The following is a 23,638-nucleotide window of genomic DNA, read 5'->3' as shown; positions in this document are numbered from 1 at the left end:
ACAAATCCACGCTGACTCTGTCCGATGATTTCACCGCTTTCCAAATGTGCTGTTATCACATCTTTGATAACTAACTCTAGCATTTTCCCCACCACCTATGTCAGGCTTACTGGTCTATAATTCCCCGGTTTCTCTCTCGTTCCTTTTTTAAAAAGCGGGGTTACATTAGCCACCCTCCAATCCTCAGGATCTAATCCAGAATCTAAAGAGTTTTGAAAAATTATCACTAATGCATCCACTATTTCTTGGGCTACTTCCTTAAGCACTCTGGGATGCAGACCATCTGGCCCTGGGGATTTATCTGCCTTTAATCCCTTCAATTTACCTAACGCCACTTCCCTACTAACATGTATTTCCCTCAGTTCCTCCATCTCACTAGACCCTCGGTCCCCTACTATTTCCGGAAGATTATTTACGTCCTCCTTAGTGAAGACAGAGCCAAAGCAGTTATTCAATTGTTCTGCCATGTCCTTGTTCCTCATGATCAATTCACCTGTTACTGACTGTAAGGGACTTACATTTGTCTTAACCAATCTTTTTCTTTTCACATATCTGTAAAAGCTTTTACAGTCAGTTTTTATGTTCCCTGCCAGCTTTCCCTCATAATCTTTTTTCCCTTTCCTAATTAAGCCCTTTGTCCTCTTCTGCTGGACTCTGAATTTCTCCCAGTCCTCAGGTGAGCCACTTTTTCTGGCTAATTTGTATGTTTCTTCTTTGGAATTGATACTATCCCTAATTTCCCTTGTCAGCCATGGGTGCACTACCTTCCCTAGTTTATTCTTTTGCCAAACTGGGATGAACAATTGTTGTAGTTCATCAATGCGATTTTTAAATGCTTGCCATTGCATATCCACCGTCAACCCTTTAAGTATCATTTGCCAGTCTATCTTAGCTAATTCACGTCTTATACCTTCAAAGCTACCCTTCTTTAAGTTCAGAACCTTTGTTTCTGAATTAACTATGTCACTCTCCATCTTAATGAAGAATTCCACCATTTTCCACCATTTAGGGATAGAGTTTAAGAGTCGCGATGTAATGATGCAGCTCTATAAAACTCTGGTTAGGCCACACTTGGAGTACTGTGTCCAGTTCTGGTCGTCTCACTATAGGAAGGATGTGGAAGCATTGGAAAGGGTATAAAGGAGATTTACCAGTATGCTCCCTGGTTTAGAGAGTATGCTTTATGATCAGAGATTAAGGGAGCTAGGGCTTTACTCTTTGGAGAGAAGGAGGATGAGAAGAGACATGATAGAGGTGTGCAAGATATTAAGAGGAATAGATAGAGTAGATAGCCAGTGTCTCTTCCCCAGGGCACCACTGCTCAATACAAGAGGACATGGCTTTAAGGTAAGGGGTGGGAAGTTCAAGGGGATATTAGAGGAAGGTTTTTTACTCAGAGAGTGGTTGGTGCGTGGAATGCACTGCCTGAGTCAGTGGTAGAGGCAGATACACTAGTGAAGAGACTACTAGACAGGTATATGGAGGAATTTAAGGTGGGGGGGTTATATGGGAGGCAGGGTTTGAGGGTCGGCGCAACATTGTGGGCTGAAGGGCCTGTAATGTGCTGTAGTATTAAAAAAAAATATTATGGTCACTCTTACCCAAGGGGCCTCGCACGACAAGATTGCTGACTAACCCTTCTTCATTGGTCAATACCCAGTCTAGAATGGCCTGCTCTCTAGTTGGTTCCTCAACATGTTGGTTCAGAAAACCATCTCACATATATTCCAAGAAATCCTCTTCCTCAGCACCCTTACCAATTTGGTTCACCTAATCTATACGTAGATTGAAGTCACCCATTATAACTGCTGTTCCTTTATTGCACACATTTCTAATTTCCTGTTTAATGCCATCCCCAACCTCACTACTACTGTTAGGTGGCCTGTACACAACTCCCACCAGCGTTTTCAGCCCCTTAGTGTTATGCAGCTCTACCCATATCGATTCCACATCCTCCAGGCTAATATCCTTCCTTTCTATTGCGTTAATCTCCTCTCTATCCAGCAACACTACCCCACCTCCTTTTCTTTCCTGTCTATCCCTCCTGAATATTGAATATCCCTGAATGTTGAGCTCCCAACCTTGGTCACCCTGGAGCCATGTCTCTGTGATCCCAACTATATCATATTCATTAATAACTATCTGCACATTCAATTCATCCACCTTGTTATGAATGCTCCTTGCATTGACACACAAAGCCTTCAGGCTTGTTTTTACAACACTCTTAGCCCTTATACAATTATGTTGAAAAGTGGCCCTTTTTGATTTTTGCCCTGGATTTGCCTGCCTGCCTGCCTGCCACTTTTACTTTTCACCTTACTACTTTTTGCTTCTACCCTCATTTTACACCCCTCTGTCTCTCTGCACTTGTTCCCATCGCCCTGCCAAATTAGTTTAAATCCTCCTGAACAACAGTAGCAAATGCTCCCCCTAGGACATTGGTTCCAGTCCAGCCCAGGTGCAGACCGTCCTGTTTGTACCAGTCCCACCTCCGCCAAAACTGGTTCCAATACCCCAGAATTTTGAATCCCTCCCCCTTGCACCATTTTTCAAGCCACGTATTCATCTGATATATCCTCCTATTTCTACTCTGACTAGTACGTGGCACTGGTAGTAATCTAGAGATTATTACCTTTGTGGTCCTACTTTTTAGTATATCTCCTAACTCCCTCTTGCTTTTCACATACTTATAGAATTCCTTGGGGTTTTCCTTAATCCTGCTCGCCAAGGTCTTCCCATGACCCCTGATGGCTCTCCTAAGTTCATTTTTAAGCTCCTTCCTGCTTGCCTTGTAATTTTCTAGATCTCTATCATTACCTAGTTTTTTGAACCTTTTGCAAGCTTTCTTTGTACAAGGTACTACTGCAGTTGTACAAGGCCTTGGTGAGACCACACCTGGAGTATTGTGTGCAGTTTTGGTCCCCTAATCTGAGGAAAGACATCCTTGCCATAGAGGGAGTACAAAGAAGGTTCACCAGATTGATTCCTGGGATGGCAGGTCTTTCATATGAAGAAAGACTGGATGAACTGGGCTTGTACTCGTTGGAATTTAGAAGATTGAGGGGGGATCTGATTGAAACGTATAAGATCCTAAAGGGATTGGACAGGCTAGATGCGGGAAGATTGTTCCCGATGTTGGGGAGGTCTAGAACGAGGGGTCACAGTTTGAGGATAGAGGGGAAGCCTTTTAGGACCGAGGTTAGGAAAAACTTCTTCACACAGAGAGTGGTGAATATGTGGAATTCTCTGCCACAGCAAACTGTTGAGGCCAGTTCATTAGCTATGTTTAAAAGGAAGTTAGATATGGCCCTTGTGGCTACAGGGGTCACGGGGTATGGAGGGAAGGCTGGGTTCTGAGTTGGATGATCAGCCATGATCATAATAAATGGCGGTGCAGGCTCGAAGGGCCGAATGGCCTACTCCTGCACCTATTTTCTATGTTTCTATGTTTCTTCTTGACCAGATTTTCAACTGCTTTTCTACAACACTGTTCCCGTACCCATCCACCCTTTCCTTGTATCATTGGAATGTACCTGTGCAGAATGCTGCACAAATATCCTCTGAATATTTGCCACATTTTTGTCGTACATTTCGCTGAGAATATCTGTTCCAATAGCTTCATATTTCCCCTTACTCCAGTTAAACTTGTCTGCTCCTATCCCTCTCTAAAGCTATGGTAAAGGAGATAAAATTGTGATCACTATCTCCAAAATGCTCTCCCACTGAGAGACCTGACACCTGACCAGGTTCATTTCCCAATACCAGACTAAGTACAGCCTCTCCTCTTGTAGGCTTATCCACATACTGTGTCAGGAAACCATCCTGAACACACCTAACAAACTCCACCCCATCTAAACCTTTCGCTCTAGGGAGATGCCAATCAATACCGGGGAAATTAAAATCCCCTGTCACGACAATCCTGTTATTACTGCACCATTCCAGAATCTGTCTCCCTATCTGCTCCTCGATGTCCCTCTTACTATTGGGTGGTCTATAAAAAACACCCGGTAGATTTATTGACCCCTTCCTATTTCTAACTTCCACTCACAGAGACTCAGTAGACAGTCCCTCCATGACTTCCTCCTTTTCTGCAGCCATGACACTATCTCTGATCAACAGTGCCATGCCCCCACCTCTTTTGCCTCCTTCCCTGTCCTTTCTGAAACATCTAGAGCCTGGCACTCTTAAGTAACATAGAACCAACATACTCTTTACCTAAATTGATGCAATCCTTTGAACAATATGGCCAATTATCAAGATACAAGACCAACATAGGTAAAACCCAACTACTTTCATATAACTATAGCCCACCAAGAGAAATTGAAAGTAGATATCCTTGGGCATGGCAAACAGAGTCTGTCAAATATTTGGGCATCATTAAGCCAAAAGATTTGTCAAAATTATCAGAATGCAATTATCAGCCTATATATAAAAAATTAAGGAAGATTTAACAAGATGGAACCTAATTCCTTTTCTTGGTCTCAGTTCAAGGATTGAATCTATTAAAATTAATTTACTGCCCAGACTACTATATCTCTTTCAGACCCTACCAATAGAGATTAACCAAAATCAATTCAATGAATAGAACAAGAGGCTATCAAGATATATATGGCAAGGTAAAAGGCCTAGAGTTTGTCTCAAAACTTTGCAATTAGGCAAGGAAAAGGTGAGGGGTGGGGAATGTGAGGCCTACCTTCTCTTAGAGATTATTATTTTGCAGCACAGTTGAGAGCTGTGATGTGTTGGTGCAACCCATCATATGGCGCTTAATGACAAAACATTGAGGAGAGGATGCTTTCCATCCCCATGCAGGCAATTTTGGCTGATAACAACCTACAAAAGTACATAAATACTATTGATAATCCATGGGTGAAATGGACTCTTAAAATATGGAAAACTATTATAAAATATAAAATAGAGGAAGCTATTGCAATTCTTAAATGGTGTGCATATGATTCAGATTTTACGCCGAACAAACTGGATGCTAGATTTAAAGTCTGGACAGCTAAAGGAATAACAGTTCTTTGCAATATAATGAAAGAAGGAACACTGTTCAGTTTTGAAATGCTTAAAGAGAAATACTTATCAGAAAAACAAGACTTTTATCGGTATCTACAGATGCGACAGTATGTTAATAGGAGGGTTAAAAATGTAACCAAGGCAAGTACATGTTTGATAGAGCTATTTAGAAAAGCATATAATTCAGCTAACGGTAGTAGAATCATTTCAAGTGTGTATAAGGGTTTGTCAAATCTTAAAACACATTTGACTTCACACATTAAAACAAAATGGGAGAAGGAAGGAGGGATAATTATATCTGAGAAAGAATGGACAATAATATGGAGGTATCAGTGGAAGTGTACCAGTTCACAGAAATGGAGGGAGTTTGGATGGAAAAACTTGATAAGATATTTTATTACACCCTCGCAGAAATCCCATTATGATAGTAACCTCCCTGTTTGCTGGAAAAATTGTGGAAATCAAAATGCAAACTATTATCATATTTTCTGGGAATGCCCCATTATCAAAGACTATTGGAGTGGGATACACAATGCCCTACAAGACATTCTAAAGTAAGACCATATATTTTGGGTATATACCTCAAGAATGGTTGAAAAGAGATAAATATTTAATGAATATACTGCTGGTGGCTGGTAAAAAGACTCTTACCAGGAAATGGTTATCACAGGAGAGCCCAACTTTAAACGCATGGATGGAAATTACAATGGACAGTTACAAAATGGAGAAGATAATGGCATCTGAATCATAAGTTGGAACAATTTGATTCATACTGGAAAAAATGGATCAACTACATAACACCTTATAGGCCTGATTTTATTCTCACAAATCAATGGATATGTTGTAAAAAAAAAATCACTCCCTACTTGTACACAGTTTTCTCCTTCGATTGTTCTTTCTTTTCTCTCTGTTCTATAGGTGTGTACCTCAGATAAATATTATGTGGAGATTTGTGGCAAATATGATCATATGATATATATGTACAATATCTGAAATACATCTTACAGAAATGTTTGATGATGAACTTCAATAAAAAATAAATTACAAAAAAAAGAAGAGAAATGAGAATGGAAATAGGACCACTAGAAAGTGAGGCAGGAGAAATAATAACAGGGAACAAGGAGCTGGCTGATGAACTAAATGAGTATTTTGCATCAGTCTTCACTGTGGAAGACACTAGCACTATGCCTGATGTTGTAGCGTGTGAAGGAAGAGAAGTGGGAACAGTTACTGTTACAAGAGAGAAGATGCTCAAAAGCCTTAAAGACCTAAAGGTACATAATCACCCGGACCAGAGGAAATGCACCCTAGGGTTCTGAAAGAGGTAGCATTAGAGATTGTGGTGGCATTAGAAATGATCTTTCAAAAATCATTGGACTCTGGTATGGTGCTAGAGGACTGGAAAATTGTAAATGTCACTCCATTCTTTAAGAAAGGAGGAAGGAAGCAGAAAGGAAATTATAGGCTAGTTAGCCTGACCTCAGTGGTTGGGAAGATGTTCGAGTCAATTGCTAAGGATGAGGTGATGGAGTACTTGGTGACACAGGACAAGATAGGACAAGTCAGCATGGTTTCCTTCAGGGAAAATCCTGCCTGATGAACTTGTTGGAATTCTTTGAGGAGATTACAAGTAGGATAGATAAAGGGGATGAAGTGGATGTTGTTTATTTGGACTTTCAGAAGGCCTTTGATAAGGTGCCACACACGAGGCTGTTTTACAGGAAATTTACTAACATGGTTAGAGCATTGGTTGATTGGTAAGAGGCAGCAAGTGGGAATAAAAAATCCCTTTCTGGGTGGCTGCCAGTGACTAGTGGTGTTTCACAGGGGTCAGTGTTGGGACCACTTCTTTTTATGCTGTACATCAATGATTTAGATGATGGAATAGATGGCTTTATTGCCAAGTTTGCAAATGATACAAAGATTGGTGGAGGGGCGTTAGGGTTAGGGTTAAGATTGGCAGAGGGAGAAAGAGGTCAGCTCAGGGTCCCTCTGTGGCCATTCCCCTCAGCAAAAGGTAACCCCTTTGGATTCTGCTGAGGGGGATGATCTATCTAGGCAAGGCAACAGCAGCCAGACCAATAGAACTGTGGTCAGCTCTGGGCCTCAGAAGACCATAAGACCATAAGACATAGGAGCAGAATTAGGCCAGCTGGCCCAACGAGTTTGCTCCACCATTCAATCATGGCTAATTCTCTTTTTTATCTCCTCCTCAACCCCAGGTCCTGACCTTCTCCCCATAACCTTTGATACCATGTCCAATCAAGAACCTATCAATCTCTGCTGTTAAATACACCCAACAACCTGGCCTCCACAGCTGTATGTGGCAACAAATTCCACAAATACACCACCCTTTGGCTAAAGAAATTTCTCCGCATCTCTGTTTTGAAAGGGCGCCCCTCAATCCTGAGGCTGTGCCCTCTTGTACTCTGTCTAGGCCTTTCAATATTCGAAAGGTTTCAGTGAGATGCCCCCCCATTCTTCTGAATTCCAGTGAGTACAGACCCAGAGCCATCAAACGTTCCTGGTATGATAACCCTTTCATTCCTGGAATCATCCTTGTGAACCTCCTCTGGACCCTCTCCATTGCCAGCACATCTTTTCTGAGATGAGGAGCCCAAAGCTACTCACAGTACTCAAGTTGCGGCCTCACCAGAGCTTTATAAAGCCTCAGCATCACATCCTTGCTCTTGTATTCTCTATCTCATGAAATGAATGCTAACATGGCATTTACCTTCCTCACCACCGACGCAACGTGCAAGTTAACCATCAGGCTGCTCTGCACATGGATTCCCAAGTCCCTCTGCATCTCAGATTTTTGGATTTTCTCCCTGTTTAGAAAATAGTCCGCACATTTATTTCTGCTTCCAAAGTGCATGATCATTCATTTTCCAACATCGTTTTTCATTTGCCACTTTCTTGTCCATTCCTACCTGTTTCCCCAATACTACCTGCCCCTCCACCAAATATTTTGTGTTTTATATTTGTAATTAACTTAGATTACTTTGTAGGGATTTTTTTTCACATTGACATGAAAGAGTCTTTTTCTGTTGATCAGTGTCAAAGAAGCCCGATTAAATCCACTGTGACTCAAAGTTGTAAAACAATAAAACATGAACACTTCCCTGGGGGCGGGGGAATACTTTTTTTTAGGTACTGTAGATTGCACCTACTGCTATCTATAAAAATCCACCCAGTGCTCCATGTTTCCTAGCTGAAACGGATACTACCTCCTCCCTGGCTCCAGTCACCCAACCTCTCCTCCTCCCTACCTGCTGGATGGTTCCCTGATCTATACTGGCATCACATCGGGTACATGCAGGGTCCAGTACCTCATGAATTGGGAAGAGTATGGTTCTGAAGAATGTTCTTGGTTCCTGGTGGATGACAACTGGACAAATCTCTCACTCAGGACTTCCAGCAGACACAATTGTGTGGTGCCTTGGGAGTTGCGCATAGGGAGGAGGAGCCCTGTCACAACCATGGATTTTGCTCTGGGGTCTACGCAGCCCTGCAGGCAGTCTGCGCAACACGTTCTGCAATTGCACTAGTGAGCATGCATGTTCCAGCTAGTTACTGTGTCATTGTAGTGGTATTTAACTCCCGTGTTTTCTTTGTGACCTTGTCATGACTTGACCCAAAGCACCACAAAGTTACGCTCCCTACTTACCTTTGTCTGTGGAAGAGGGCTACTGTTTCGACTAATGCTGGAAAGGAGCAGTATTCTTTCTGTATTTAGGTATTCCTTTCAGCCATTTAGCCATTTAGCTTTCAGTTTGAGAGCTTTAGTTAACAGCTCTGTTGGCCTAAATTCTGCAGCTACGTCGACTCAGGCCTAGGGGGCTGGCATCGGGCAAAATTCTGCAACAGTTCTCATTAAAGTCAGTGAACTGTCCACCTGCTTCAGTGTCTCTCTGCACATGTTGACAACAGCCCTAAGATTCAATTTAAGACCATGAGACCATAAGACGTAGGAGCATAATTGGGCCATTCAGTCCATTGAGTCTGCTCCACCATTCCATCATGGCTGATTTTAATTTCAAGTAGCAAGGTATTCTCCAACTGACTATATATTTACAATGAAATGACACAACATTCATCAGACAATGGTGCACCAACATATTACCACAAATAAGTCAATAAAATATAATCTAAAATACATGAAAAGAGCACAGTATAGATAAATTGACCCTCCACACACTACACTTCCATAGAACCATAGAACCATGGAACACTACAGCACAGAAACTAGGACATTCAGCCCTTCTAGTCTGTGCCAAAACTTTATTCCGCTAGTCCCATTGACCTGCACCCAGTCCATAACCCTCCAGACCTCCCCTATACATGTATCTATCCAATTTATTCTTAAAATTTAAGAGTGAGCCCACATTTACCACGTCAAATGGCAGCTCGTTCTACACTCCCACCACTCTGAGTGAAGAAATTCCCCCAGTGTTCCCTCTAAACCTTTCCCCTTTCACCCTAAAGCCATGTCCTCTCGTGTTTATCTCTCCTAAACTAACTGGAAAGAGCCGACTCCCATTTACTCTGTCTATACTTCTCATTATTTTGTAAACCTCTATCAAATCTCCCCTCATTCTTCTACGCTCCAAGGAATAAAGTACTAACCTGTTCAATCTTTCTCTGTAACTCAACTCCTGAAGACCCAGCAACATCCTAGCAAATCTTCTCTGCACTCTTTCAATCTTACTGATATCCTGCCTATAGTTAGGTGACCAGGACTGCACACAATGCACCAAAATTTGGCCTCACCAGTGTCTTATACAACCTCACCATAACATCCCAACTCCTGTACTCAATACTTTGATTTATGAATGGCAGGATGCCAAAAGCCTTCTTTACAACCCCGTCTACCTGTGACGCCACCTTCAAGGAATTATGCATCTGAACTCCCAGATCCCTTTGTTCCTCCGCACTCCTCAGTGCCCTACCATTTACTGTGTATGTCCTACCTTAATTTGTCCTTCCAAAATGCAACACCTCACACTTGGCTGCATTAAATTCCATCTGCCATTTTCTGGCCCATTTTTCCAGTTGGTCCAGATCCCTCTGCAAGCTTTGAAAGCCTTCCTCACTGTCCACAACGCCTCCAATCTTAGTGTCATCAGCAAACTTGCTGATCCAATTTACCACATTATCATCCAGATCATTGATATAGACAACAAACAACAATGGTCCCAGCACAGATCCCTGAGGCACACCACTAGTCACTGGCCTACAGTCTGAGAAGCAATCATCCACTACCACTCTCTGTCTTATCCAACATAGCCAATTTCGAATCCAGTTTACAACCTCTCCATGGATACCTCGTGTCTGAACCTTCCGAACTAACCTTCCATGTGGGACCTTGTCAAAGGCCTTACTAAAGTCCATGTAGACAACATCCACAGCCTTTTCTTCATCTACTTTCTTGGTAACTGCCTCAAAAAACTCTACAAGGTTCGTTAAACACGATCTACCACGCACAAAGCCATGCTGACTATCCTTAATCAGCCTTTGGCTGTCCAAATACTTGTATATCTGATCTCTCAGAACACCTTCCAATAATTTACCTACTACTGATGTCAGGCTCATCGGCCTGTAATTACCTGGTTTACTTTTGGAGCCCTTTTTAAACAGAACAACATGTGCTACCCTCCAGTCCTCGGGCACCACACCCGTGGCTAAGGACATTTTAAATATAAAATAACCTGCAGATGCTAGGGTCAAAGCGACAGTCACAACACGCTGGAGGAACTCAGCAGGTCGGGCAGCATCCGTGGAAAAGATCGGTCCTGACGAAGGGTTCTGGCCCGAAACGTCGACTGGTCTTTTCCACTGATGCTGCCCAACCTGCTGAGTTCCTCCAGCGTGTTGTGAGTGTGACATTTTAAATATTTCTGCCAGGGCCCCTGCAATTTCAACACTAGTCTCTCTCCGAATGGCCTACTCCTGCACCTATTTTCTATGTTTCTATGTTTCAAGGTCCAAGGAAATATCATGTCAGGCCTGGGGGATTTATCAAACTTTATTCGCTGTAAGGCAGCAAGCACCTCCTCCTCTTTGATCTCTATATGTTCCATGACACTACTGCTTGTTTCCCTTCCTTCTATATACACTCTGCCAGTTTCCTGAGTAAATGCTGATGAAAAAAAACTGTTTACGATCTCCCCCATCTCGTGACGCTCCACACATAGAGGAGCACTCTGATCTTCTAGGGGACCAATTTTGTTCCTTACTATCCTTTTACTCTTAATATACTTATAGAAACCCTTTGTGTTTACATTATCTGCCAAAGCAACCTCATGTCTTCTTTTTGCCTTCCTGATTTCCTTCTTTAGTATTTTCTCACATTTTCTATACTCTTCAAGTACCTCATTTGTTCCTTGTTGCCTATACCTGCTATACACCTCTCTCTTTTTCTTAACCAGATCACCAATATCCCTTGAAAACCAAGGTTCCCTATGCCTTCAGTTAGTCCTGACGAAGGGTCTCGGCCTGAAACGTCGACTGCGCCTCTTCCTATAGATGCTGCTTGGCCTGCTGCGTTCACCAGCAACTTTGATGTATGTTGTTCCCTATGCCTGTTAACTTTGCCTTTAATCCTGGCAGGAACATGCAAACTCTGCACTCTCAAAATTTCACCTTTGAAGGCCTTCCACTTACTGAACACATCCTTGCCAAAAAACAATTTATCCCAATCCACTCTTCCTAGATCCTTTCTTATTTCCACAAAATTGGCCCTTCTCCAATTTAGAACCTCAACTTGAGGACCAGACCTATCCTTATCCATAATTAACTTGAAACTAATGACATTAGGGTTATTTGCCAAGGAAAATCTCACATGCAGTTGTGGTTGTTGTTTACATCCCTCCCTCTGCCAACCCGACGTCGGCATGTAACATCATTTACACCGTCATAGCCAGATTACAAACCCAGCACCCGAGTGCCCTCATTACCATCTCAGGTGACTTCAACCATGTTACCATGGCTAGAACACTGCCCAACTTCACGCAGTATGTGAGCTGTACAACCAGAGGGGAGAGGACTCTGGATTTGATGTATGCTAACGTTAAGGATTCATACAGCTCCTCTCCCCTGCCCCCCATTGGGAAGGTCAGATCACAACCTGGTGCATCTAAAACCTTGCTACGTGCGTCTGGTGAAGAGTAAACCTGCAACCTCGAGGACAGTGAGGAGATGGTCGGAGGAGACTTATGAGGCGCTCCAGGGTTGTTTTGAGGTAACAGATTAGCAGGCACTCTGTGAGCCACATGGAGAGGATATTGATAGGCTCACAGAGTGCATCACTGGTTACATCAACTTCTGTGTCGACTGCAATGTTCCGACAAGAACTGTCCTTTGTTATTCAAATAACAAGCCATGGGTGACAAAGGACATTAAGGACATCCTGAACACTAAAAAGAGGGTGTTTAGAGATGGAAATAGGGAGGAGCTGAGGGCAAAATAGAGGGACCTGAAAGCCAGGATCAGGGAGGCTAAAGACAGGTATAGGAGGAAGCTTGAGTGGAAAGTCAGCGGAACAACATGAGAGAGGTCTGGAGTGGGATGAGGACCATCACTGGGTTCTGGCAAACTAGCAACAGAGGAGCTGAAGGCAGTGTGGACAGGGCCAACGAACTTAACATGTTCTTTAACGGATTTGACATTGTGGTCCCTGCCCATTCCCCACATGAGTCATCTGTTGTCGGCCCCCAACCATCACATATTCCACTCTCCCCTCCTACCCCTCCTCACAGTCCCCCACCCTGCTCTCATGAGTATACCCCTTCCCCACATGAAACCACCACGGTGGGCTTCACAGCTGAACAGGTGAGAAGACAGTTGAAACGTCTCAACCCAAGCAAGGCTGCAGGCCCGGATGGTGTCAGTACCAGGGTGCTCAAAGCCTGTACCTCTTAGCTATGTGGAGTACTTTGCCATGTCTTCAACCTGAGCCTGAGTCTCCAGAGGGTTCCTGTGCTGTGGAAGACATCCTGCCTTGTCCCTGTGCCGAAGACGCCGCACCCCAGCGGCCTCAATGACTACAGACCGGTGGCATTGACCTCCCACATTATGAAGATCATGGAGAGACTTGTTATGGAGCTGCTCCAGCCTATGGTCAGGCCACACTTAGATCCCCTCCAGTTCGCCTACCAGCCCCGACTAGGAGTTGAGGATGCCATCGTCTACCTGCTGAACTGTCTCTACGCCCACCTGGACAAGCCAGCGAGCACTGTGAGGGTCAAGTTTTTTGACTTCTCCAGTCCATTCAACACCATCCGCCCATGCTCTGCTGGGGGAGAAGCTGACAGCGATGCAGGTGGATGCTTTCCTGGTAACATGGATTCTTGATTACCTGACTGGCAGACCACAGTACGTGTGCTTGCAACACTGTGTGTCCGACAGAGTGATCAGCAGCACTGGGGCTCCACAGGGGACTGTCTTGTCTCCCTTTCTCTTCACCATTTACACCTCGGACATCAACTACTGCACAGAGTCTTGTCATCTTCAGAAGTTTTCTGATGACTTTGCCATAGTTGGATGCATCGGCAAGAGAGATGAGGCTGAGTACAGGGCTACGGTAGGAAACTTTGTCACATGGTGTGAGCAGAATTATCTGCAGCTTAATGTGAAAACAACTAAAGAGCTGGTGGTGGACCTGAGGAGGGCTAAGGCACTGGTGACCCCTGTTTCCATCCAGGGGGTCAGTGTGGACATGGTGGAGGATTACAAATACCTGGGGATATGAATTGACAATAAACTGGACTGGTCAAAGAACACTGAGGCTGTCTACAAGAAGGGTCAGAGCCGTCTCTATTTCCTGAGGAGACTGAGGTCCTTTAACATGTGTCGGACGTTGCTGAGGATGTTCTACGAGTCTGTGGTGGCCAGTGCTATCATGTTTGCTGTTGTGTGCTGGGGCAGCAGGCTGAGGGTGGCAGACACCAACATAATCAACAAACTTATTCGTCAGGCCAGTGATGTTGTGGGGATGGAACTGGACTCTCTCACGGTGGTGTCTGAAAAGAGGATGCTGTCCAAGTTGCATGCCATCTTGGACAATGTCTCCCATCCACTACATAATGTACTGGTTGGGCACAGGAGTACTTTCAGCCAGAGACTCATTCCACCAAGATGCAGCACTGAGCGTCATAGGAAGTCATTCCTGCCTGTGGCCATCAAACTTTACAACTCCTCCCTTGGAGGGTCAGACACCCTAAGCCAATAGGCTGGTCCTGGACTTATTTCCTGGCATAATTTACATATTACTATTTAATTATTTATGGTTTTATTACTATTTAATTATTTGTGGTGCAACTATTACGAAAACCAATTTCCCTCGGGATCAATAAAGTATGACGATGACTATGACTATGATTATGGTCACTGGACCCAAAATGTTCGCTTACCTATACTTCTGTCACCTGACCTGTCTGATTCCCTAACAGGAGATCAAGTATTGCATCCTCTCTCATTGGTACCTCTATATATTGATTTAAAAAACTTTTCTGAACACATTTGACAAACTCCAAGCCATCTAGCCTTTTCACAGTGTGGGAGTCCCAATCAATATGTGGAAAATTAAAATCCCCTACTATTACAACTTTCTGTCTCTTATATCGGTCTGCTATCTCTCTACAGATTTGCTCCTCCAATTCTCCCTGACTATTGAGCGGTCTATAATACAACCCTATTAGTGTGGTCGCACCTTTCCCGTTCTTCAGCTCCATCCATATGGCCTCTGTAGACAAGCCCTCCGGGCTGTCCTGTCTACGCACAGCTGTGATATTTTCCCTGACTAGTAATGCCACTCCTCCCCCTTTCATCCTTCCCCCTCTGTCACATCTGAAACAACGGAACCCCGGAATATTAAGCTGCCAGTCTTGCCCCTCCTGCAACCAAGTCTCACGAATAGAAATAATGTCGTAATCCCACGTGCCAATCCACACCCTAAGCTCATCTGCCTTACTTACAATACTCCTTGCATTGAAACAGATGCACCCAAGAACATTTCTATCAGGAACAAACCTTTGATTTCTCTCTGTATATGCAGTCCTTGCATGACCTTTATCCTCCTCCACCTCACTATCTGCTCTAACACTGCGGTTCCCCTCCCCCTGCAAATCTAGTTTAAACAGCACTAGCAAACTTACCTGCAAGGATGTTAGTCCCCTTCCAGTTCAGATGCAAACCGTCCCGTCGGAACAGGTCCCACCTTCCCTGGAACAAAGCCCAATTGTTCAGAAACATGAAGCCTCCCTCCTGCACCAACTCCTTAGCCACGTATTTAGCTGCATTATCTTCCTATTTCTAGCCTCACTAGCACGTGGCACAGGTAGCAATTTTGAGATTGCAACCCTGGAGGTCCTGTCCTTCAACTTTTCACCTAACTCCCTAAAATCTCTTTGCAGGACCTCCTCCTCCTTCCTATCCAAGTTATTGGTCCCTGCATGGACTACGACATCTGGCTGCTCACCCTCCCTCCTGAGAATACCGAGAACTCGATCCGAGATATCATGGACCTTGGCACCAGGGAGGCAACAGACCATCCGAGATTCTCGATCTCTCCCACAGAACCTTTTATCTGTCCCCCTAACTATCGAATCCCCTATCACTACTGCTCTCCTCTTTTCCCTCCTTCCCTTCTGAGTTGAGGGTCCAGTCTCAGTGGCAGAGACGCAACCACTGTAACTTGTCCCTGGTAGGTCATCCCCACCAACAGTATCCAAAACGGTATACTTATTGTTGATGGGAATGGCCACAGGGATGCTCTGCTCTTTCTGTCTATTCCCCTTTCCTCTCCTGACATTCACCCAGCTACCTGGCAGTTCATTCCACTCTCTCACACTGTGAGTGAATTTCCTCTTCATGTTCTCTTTAAACATTTCCCCTTTCACCCTTAACCCATGACGTCTTGTTCTAGTCTCACTCAACCTCAGTGGAAAATGCTTGCTTGCATTTACTCTATCTATACCCCTCATAATTTTGCATACTCCTATCAAATCTCCCCTCAATTCTTTACATTTTAGCGAATAAAACCCATTCAATCTTTCCCTATAACACAGGTCCTCAAGCCCTGACAACATTCTCCCAATATTATTTTTCACCAAGATTAAAAAGGCAGTTCTTTGCAGCTATTTTTGGAGTTGGACTGTGACCAATCACTGAGCGGGAGTACATGAAGAGAGCTACCTTTTCAATCAGGTCTGTGCTCAAGATTGGCAGAATCTTGGCAGTAGTTTTTCAGAGTTGGACTGCAATGGATTACTGAGTGAAAGGGTGAATAAAAATAACGCAAGTGCAAGCAGTGCGGCCATTGCTGTGAGTGAATCAATGTTTGGAGTGGCTTTGACTTAGGTGAGATCAGGTTTGGGTGAGGATCAAAACCCTCCTTAAGGATAACCTTATGTCTCTTGCAATAGTCTGCAATCTCTCTACAAATTTGTTCCTCTGTTTCTTTACAGTGGAGTAAAGAGAATTACAGAAGCATTAAGAAGGTAAAGAAGGAATATGGAAGTAAGCTAGCAATAATATTAAAGAGGATACCAGAAGTTTCTTCAGATGCATAAAGTGTAAAAGAGAGGTGACTTGTTACTTGTTACATACACCTGTTAGGGTGCATTCTCCAGTTACCTTATAAGATAACCGTAGCCTTCAGCCAGGAGCAGATGTCATCAGGTGGTTCCCAACCTTCACTGGGTGTTTCCACCCTCAACCACGACACTCTCCAGTTGGTGGGCTGGCAGTGGTGGCCAAATCGCTGCCCATCTGCTCCTGGCTTCCAGCTTCCCTCCTCTCGCCTACTCCAAATCCAACAAGAGGCTCGTTCTGCCTCTTCCCCCATCCTACGAGCTGCTTGTTTTTTGCTCCTTTCGTCCAGGCCCAGAGCTGACAACAACTGCCATGCTGATTTGGCTGGGAAACCTCTGCAGCCAATCTCCACAGGAAACAAACATGCCTGCCATCCCTTGTCTTTACACTCCTGCACTAAGGGCTGGTACTTCAAAGCCTTTCTCTGGTGGGCCTCTTCCCATCCCTCCTCCCACGGCACAGTCAGCTCAATCAGAATTATTTTCTTGTCTTCGGTTGACCACAGTACAATGTCCGGGCGTACGGTTGTGTGCACCACATCCGGGAACTGCAACCTCCTTCCCACATCGACCCTCATCTCCCAGGACCTGGCCGTTAGCAGCAGATTGGGCTTTGGTTGTTTGGTTACGAAAGCCCTAGCTCCCTCTTTGATGAAGGTGATGGCCTTCCTCAAATCTGTGCCAGCCGTCCTCTTCTTGCATCTCTCCCGCTCTAGTGTGTCAGCAAGAGCCAGAAGCACCTTATCATGGCGCCACCTATACTATCCTTGAGTTAGAGCTGTTTTACACCCAGACAGTGACCCCTTTTGACCACAGAGCTTACAGTTCAGGTCCTCTCTCATTCCCCATGTGTACAAATGTAATAGTGAAGGAAGGGTGTCATACACGGATCGCAAGAGGAAGGAAATACAGAAGGGCTCCAGTCTCCATAACTCTGTCCACGAGATCTTGTGCTTAAGCAGATCCTATTTTGTCCAGGCACCCTGGGACCCTTGTTCCACTGCCTTTGAAATCCGCTTCTCTTCCTCACGGATCCGTACTTCTGCCTGTATCATGTCTCACCTGTTCCTTATGCTTGCGTTTCCCCACTTCTGGAAGTGAACTGAGCCGAGGCCTTGACGCCCGATGCAGGGGTTGCTGATGATATCTTGCAGCTTCAGAGAACACACTGCCTCCTCCACAGCCACGTTGGCTGCCCACTTGCGCCCAGATATTGGATATTGGACCGCTGGATTGGACCAGTAGTGCTGGAGAAGTAGTAATGGGGGACAACGGAAATAGCGGACAAACTGAATAAGTATTTTGCATCATCTTCACTGTGGAAGACAGTAGCAGTATGATGGAAGTTCTGGGTGTCAGGGGGAATGAAATTTGTGAAGTTACCATAACTAGAGAGAAGGTTCTTGGGAAACTGAAAGGTCTAAAGATGGATGTCACCTGAACCAAATGCTGTACACCCCAGAGTTCTGAAAGAGGTGGCTGAAAAGATTGTGGAGGCATTAATAATGATCTTTCAAGAATCACTAGATTCTGGAATGGTTCCAGAAGATTGGAAAATTGCAAATTTCATGCCTCTCTTCAAAAAGGGAGGGAGGCAGAAAAAAGGAAACTGTAGGCCAATTAGTCTGAACTCAGTGGTTGGGAGATGTTGGAGTTGATTTTTAAGGATGACGTTTCTGTGTTCTTGAAGATACGTAATAAAATAGGCCACATTCAGCATGATTTCCTCAAGGGAAAATCCTGCCTGACCAAACTGTTGTAATTCTTTGAAGAAGTAACAAAAAGGATAGAGAAAGGAGAATCAAATGATGTTGTGTACTTGGATTTTCAGAAGGCCTTTGACAAGGTGCCACACATGAGGCTGCTTAACCAGCTATGAGCCCATGGTATTACAGGAAAGATTCTAGCATGGACAAAGCTGTAGCTGATTTGCAGGAGGCAAAAAGCTGGAATAAAGGGAGCTTTTTCTGGCTGACTGCCAGTGACTAATGGTGTTCCACAGTGTCTGTGTTGGGACCAATTCTCTTTTTACATTATATATCGATGATTTAGATGATGGAATTGATGGCTTTGTTACAAGGTTTGCAGACGGTGGAGGTGGAGGGACAGGAGTTTTGAGGAAGTAGAGAGGTACAGAAGGACTTAGACAGATTAGGAGAATGGACAAAGAAATAGCAGATGGAATATAGTGTTGGGAAGTGTATGATCGTGCACTTTGGTAGAAGAACTGAAAGAGATGACTATTTTCTAAAAGGAGAGAAAATATAAAAAAATTGAGGTGCAAAGGAACTTGGGAGTCCTTGCATGGGATTCCCTAAAGGTTAATTTGCAGACTGAGTCTGTGGTGAGGAAGACAAATGCAATGTTAGCTTTCATTTCAAGAGGACTAGAATGTAAAAGCAAAGATGTAATGTTGAGACTTTATAAAGCACGGGTGAGGCCTCACTTGGAGCACTGTGAGCAGGTTTGGGCCCCTTATCTTAGAAATGATGTGCTGAAACTGGAGAGGGTTCAAAAGAGGTTCATGAAAATGATTACAGGATTGAATGGCTTGTCATATGAAGAGAGTTTTCTGGCTCTGGACCTGTATTCACTAGAATTCTGAAGAATGAGGGGTGACCTCATTGAAACCTATCGAATGGTGAAAGACCTTGATAGAGTGGATGTGGAGAGGATGTTTCCTATGGTAGGAGAGCCCAGGACCAGAGGTCATAGCTTCAGAATAGAGCGGTGTCCTGTTAGAATGGAGATGAGGAGAAATTTCTTTAGCTAGAGAGTGGAGAATATGTAGAATGCTTTGCCACAGGCAGCTGTGGAGGCCAAGTCTTTATGTACATTTAAGGTAAAGGTTGATAAATTCTTGACTGGTCAGGACATGAAGGCAAGAGATTGGGTTTGAGAAGAAAATTAGGTTAGCCATGATGAAATGGATGAACAGGCTGGAAGGGCCAAATGACCTAATTCTGGTCTAAATCCTACAGACAGTTGGGTAGCAATTAATATACAGTAATCGCATTAATGTGGTCATACCTTTCTTATTCCTCAATTCCACCCATAAAGCTTCACTAGATGAGCTCTCCAGTCGATCCTGAATGAGCACTGCCATGACATTTTCCCTGACTGGTAATATCCCCTCCTCCTTTAATATCTCCCACTTTATCACATCTAAAACAATGGAAAACCAGAACCATAAGCTGCTAGTCCTGCTCCCCTGCACCAAGATTCATGAATGGCTACAATGTCATAATTCATTATTAGGTGTATAAGATGATGAGAGGCATTGATCGTGTGGATAGCCAGAGGCTTTTACCTGGGGCTGAAATGGCCGACATGAGGGGGCACTGTTTTAAGGCGCTGGGAAGTAGGTACAAGGGGGATGTCAGAGGTAAGTTTTTCCACACAGAGTGGTGGGTGTGGAATGCAATGCCAGCGATGGTGGTGGAGGCGGATACAATAGGGTCTTTTAGATAGGTACATGGAGCCTAGGAAAATAGAGGTCTATGCACCAGGGAAATTCTAGGCAGTTTCTAGAGTAGGTCGGTACAACATTGTAGGCCGAAGGGCCTGTAATGTGCTATAGATTTCTATGTTCTATGTTCTAATTCCATGTGCTGATCAACACCCTTAGCTCACCCAACTTTCCTACAAAACTCCTTGCGTTCAAATCCAAACAGTTCAGAGCACTAGTCCCAGCCTGAATTTGTATGAAGGCTCAACAGCATCTTTCTCCACAATCAGTCTATTATCTGTTCCAGTGCTCTGGTTCCCATCGCCCTGTAATTTTACCTAAACCCCTCTCCACTTCTGTCCTCTCCTTAGCTTAAGGATAAGCTGAGCAGAATGAAGATAAGATGTTGCATATTAGTTTGATTTTGTGTCAATAACCATACCTGTTGGAAATTAAAGGATAGATAAAGGAGATGTAGTAGAGGTTGTATATTTGGACTTTCAGAAAGCTTTTGACAAGGTGCCACATATGAGGCTGTTTACCAACTTAAGAGTCCATTGTATTACAGGAATAGTTACTGGCATGGTTAGAGTATTGGTTGATTCGTAGGAGGCAGTATGTGGGAATAAAAGGATCCTTGTCTTGTTGCTGCTAGTGGTGTTCCGCAGGGGTTGGTGTTGGGACCACTTCTTTTTATGCTGTATATAAGTGATTTAGATGATGGAATAGGTGGCTTTGTTGCCAAGTTTGCAGATGATATGAAGATTGGTGGAGGAGCGGGTAATGTTGAGGAAACAGGTAGGCTGCAGAAGGACTTAGACAGATTAGGAGAATGGGCAAGAAAGTAGCATATGAAATACAATGTTGGAAAATGCATGGTCATGCACTTTGGTAGTAGAAATAAATGAGCGGACTACTTTCTAAATGGGGAGAAAATCCAAAAATCTGAGATGCAAGGGGACTTGGGAGTCCTTGTGCAGAGCAACCTAAAGGTTATCCCTCAAGTAGTTGGTGGTGAGGAAGGCAAATGCCATGTTAGCATTCATTTCAAAAAGTCTAGAATACGAGAGCAGGGATGTGATGCTGGGGGGTCACCTTGAGTACTGTGAACAGTTTGGGGCATCTCATCTAAGAAAAGATGTGCTGGCATTGGAGAGGGTTCAGGGGAGGTTCTGGGAATGAAAGGGTGATCATACAAGAAATGTTTGATAGTTCTGCGTTTGTACTTGCTGGAATTTAGAAGGATGAGGGGGGATCTCATCGAAACCTTTCAAATGTTAAAAGGCCGAGACAGAGTGCATATGATGATGATGTTTGCCATGGTGGGAGAGTCTTGGACAAGAGGGCACAGCCTCGGGATAGAGGGATGTCCATTTTAAACAGAGATGCGGAGAAATTTCTTTATCTTGAAGGTGGTGAATTTGTGGAATTTGTTAACACAGGCAGCTCCGGAGGCCAGGTTGTTGGGTGTATTTAAGACAGAGATTGATAGATTCTTGATTGGACATGGCATCAAAGGGGTTGAAGACAGGAAAAAAGGATCAGCCATCATTGAATGGCGGAGCAGACTCGATGGGCCAAATGGCCTAATTCTGCTTCTATGTCTTAAGGTCTTATGGTCCAAGTTTATTAAGGTCACTGCATACAGTTCAGCTGCTTGTGACATTGAGTGCCATCAAAACATGTTAACATGACATAGCCAAGCTTCGTTGAATGATGATTTACAAATGGACCAGTCACTCACATCTGCTCCTAATCAGCCTCATCCCAGTTCAGCACCTGAACATGGAGATCAAAAGGCAATCAAGCATAAAAGCTAAATTCTAAAAAAACTGTTCGCTAAGTATAAATAAAACATTGTCTTAGCTTTCAGCAACTAGGTAACACTTCTGAGAGAGACAGACAGAAAGTCAGACAGAGAGTCAGAGATAGGGGAGAGTCAAAGAGAGGAAGAAAGAGAGAGAGGGGAAGGTGAGAGGGCAAAAGTGAATTAATGTTTCAGTTCATGACCTTTCATCAGGATTGGGAAAAATGAAAGTAAAAGAAGTTTTATGATTCAGAAAATGAAGAAGAGAAAAAGAAAAAGAAGTTTGGAATAAGTAAGAATAATGATACAAAGAGCTCAAATTGGGATAGATGTTATTCTTCTGTGTGTCTGTAAGTTAGTGTGATGCGCGGGTTTTTGGGCAGAAGGCGAGAGAGTGAGAGACAGAGGATGGACCAGGTGCTGTGAGTCCACCAACGGGGTTGGACCCTGAGCAGGAGTCTGAGGTCCAGGGTGTTTGGCGAGGAGAGGAGACGGAGACGGACACGTGTGGAGCGTCTGGTCAACCACCGTTGTTGGTCCCAGGCAGCAGGTCGAGGTGGTCCGAGGGGTCGCAGGGTGAAGAAGGAGGGTCCCGAGCTTCAACTGTTTGTGCATGAAAAGATTGAACTTTGATAAGTGTGGCGCCTTTTATTTTCCTTTTATATTTTATTCTCTATTAATTATATAGTTCCAGTAACATCTATAAACTGTAAATCATTTAATCGTATCTGGTGAATTGTCTGTTATTTGGGCGGGTGGGGTACATCACACAGCATCCACACAAACTTTTAGCCAGTTTGGCGGGGCCAAGGGCTGTTTCCCTAGACAACAGCGAGCTGACCGACCCTGAGGCTGGCCAGGAGGGTTATAATGATATGGAGGGATATAGACCATATGTGTGCAGATGGCATTAGTTTGAATTGGTATCATGGCTATTCTGTATAAACTAAATTTATTGGCTAAAATGTGAGTGAAGCCACACGCAGACTGATGTGTATGGACATTGAGGAACATATATTTAATCAGATTAAGGAAAGATGTAAAAACAATATAGTTGTTGTCCTGGGGGACTTCAACTTCCTTAATATAAACTGGGACTTTTAGATGGGGCTGAAATTGTTAGGTGCATACAGGAGGGCTTCTTAAATCAATATGCAGATAATCTAACAAGAGGATGGACTGTACTGGACCTGGTGCTGATAATGAGCCTGGCCAGACGACTGAACTTTCTGTGGGGGAGTAGTTAGGGAACAGTGACCACAGTTTTAAGATTGCTATAGTTTTTTTTTAAATATGGAACGCTTCACGAATTTGCGTGTCATCCTTGCGCAGGGGCCATGCTAATTTTCTCTGTATCGTTCCAATTTTAGTATATGTGCTGCCGAAGCGAGCACGATTGCTATAGTTAACAATAAGTATGGACCTTGTGGGAGAGTATTAAATTGGGCATTTGCTTGAATGTGGAGGAACTGAGTGAGGTCCTTAATGAGTACTTTACATCAGTATTTTCCAAGGAGGAGGGCATGGAGTGTAGGGAGATCAGCGCTGAGTGTACTGATATGGTAGGGCACTTTGAGGTAAAGGAGGAGGTTACGTTGGGTCTCTTAAAGAGTATTAAGATGGTTAAGTCTCCTTTGGACTTCCTTTTGCACCAGAAATGCTTTCTAGCACTTACATGTAGCCTACGGAAGTAGCTAAGGGTTTCTCTGCCTTTAAGGACCTCATTACTTCAGCAGCTGGATCTTTCAGACTCCCTACAAGTCGCTGTCT

The 23,638-nt window shown here is 44.0% G+C and overlaps 1 non-coding gene across 1 annotated transcript; it reads right to left on the bottom strand.

Annotated features, from left to right (window-relative positions):
- Positions 1-23,155: 23,155 nt before the first annotated feature.
- On the bottom strand, positions 23,156-23,262 carry LOC134348807 (U6 spliceosomal RNA). The gene has a single exon (XR_010018484.1). It is a non-coding gene; the product is annotated as a U6 spliceosomal RNA (small nuclear RNA).
- Positions 23,263-23,638: the final 376 nt, after the last annotated feature.

The sequence above is a fragment of the Mobula hypostoma genome, chromosome 6 (assembly GCF_963921235.1).
Source record: "Mobula hypostoma chromosome 6, sMobHyp1.1, whole genome shotgun sequence".
Lineage (NCBI taxonomy): Eukaryota > Metazoa > Chordata > Chondrichthyes > Myliobatiformes > Myliobatidae > Mobula > Mobula hypostoma.
Note: the sequence above shows the minus strand (reverse complement) of the source record. Positions and strands in the feature narration are given on the sequence as shown.